Source organism: Bos grunniens, chromosome 28, assembly GCF_055505025.1.
Source record: "Bos grunniens cultivar Pamir isolate PY7600 chromosome 28, Bosgru_T2T1.0, whole genome shotgun sequence".
Lineage (NCBI taxonomy): Eukaryota > Metazoa > Chordata > Mammalia > Artiodactyla > Bovidae > Bos > Bos grunniens.
In genome coordinates, this window is record NC_141192.1 from 9,910,027 (window position 1) to 9,911,591 (window position 1,565).

Sequence of the window (1,565 nt, forward strand, 5' to 3'; positions counted from 1 at the left end):
GCTTTTCAATGCTATAATATATTATCATCACATTGTAGAGGTACCAATCATTACTGCTGGGGCTTGGCTTCTATGAGAAGATGAGAAAAGGAGAATCAATTTATAATAAAGGGACTGAAGCCCAATGATTAAAGAGACCTGGAAAAATTCACTCTGGTAGCAAAGGCTCAAAGGAAAAAAATATCATTTCATGCCTTTAAGTTTCTCTGACAGCTCTGACTGCTTTCTCCCTGCCCACAACAATCAAAAATTATAATCTGCCAGCTACGAGTCACATAAACACCAACAAAATTCACAGTTTTGCCTGTATTTTAATTTTATTTGTTATGTAAGTATTATTCCTATAAAATTTTATATTACAAATAATATCCCTAGCAATGTATTTATTATTATGGATATATATCCAAAAAAATACATCGCTTCTCGGCCTTTTGGCTAAGATCAAGTGTAGTACCTGGGGTTTCCCAGGTGGCGCTACTGCCTGCCCACGCAGGAGACATGAGATGCAGGTTCCTTCCCTGGGTTGGGAAGACCCCCTGGAGGAGGGCACAACAACTCACTCCAGTACTCTTGCCTGGAGAATCCTATGGCCAGAGGAGCCTGGTAGGCTACAGTCCACAGAGTCCCAAAGAGCCGGACACGACTGAAGTGACTTAGCATGCACACTTAACATAGCACATATCCAAAAAATGAAGACACTAATTTGCAAAGGTATATGCATCCCAGTATTCATGGCAAATTATTTACAATAGCCAAGCTATGGAAGCAACCTGTATCCATTAGCAGATGAATGCGTAAAGAAGATGTGACGTATATACAATTATCCAATGGAGTATTAGCCTTAAAAAGAATGAAACTCTGCCATTTGCAACAACATGGATGGGCCTGGAGGGCATTATGCTTTAGTGAAATGAGTCAGACAGAGAACAATAAATACTGTATGATATAACTGGTATGTGGAATCTAAAAAATAAAACAAAGTAGTGAATATAACAAACAAGAAACAGACTCACAGATGCAAAGAGCAAACTAGTGGTTACCAATGGGAGAGGGGATGGAGGGGGGAAAAAGGGGTGAGGGATTATGAGGTCCAAACTACCACCAAAAACTAAGTAAGTTACAATGGCATATCGTACAGCACAAGAAATATAGCCAATATTTTATAACCTTAAATGGAGTATAACCTATAAAAACATTGAATCACTGTTATGTATCTGAAACTAGTATAAAACTATATAACAGTATATAGTATAAAACTATATACTTCAAATAAATAAACAAATACATAAATAATAATAAGAAGTGAACAATGTGCTTGTAACTGGCCTATAGCACAGTAGCTGGTGTTCAGAGGCCCACAGTAAATATTCCACACCCAAGATATTTTCTCTTATTAATACTTGCATTTCTTATGCCTAACTAAATCCTGGCATAGAGCAGATATTCAGTAAAACTACTAAATTAAAAAAAAAAAAATTATGAACCATGTAACCTATAGGCATTTACTCATATACCCAACCTCTTGTCTAACCTGCACAGATTATTAACAAGCCCATGTCAAACAA

General features: G+C 36.8%; 1 pseudogene; it reads left to right on the forward strand.

The window, feature by feature from the left end:
* Positions 1–415: 415 nt before the first annotated feature.
* LOC147342814 (U2 spliceosomal RNA) lies at positions 416–555 on the forward strand (annotated as a pseudogene).
* The last annotated feature ends 1,010 nt before the right edge of the window (positions 556–1,565 follow it).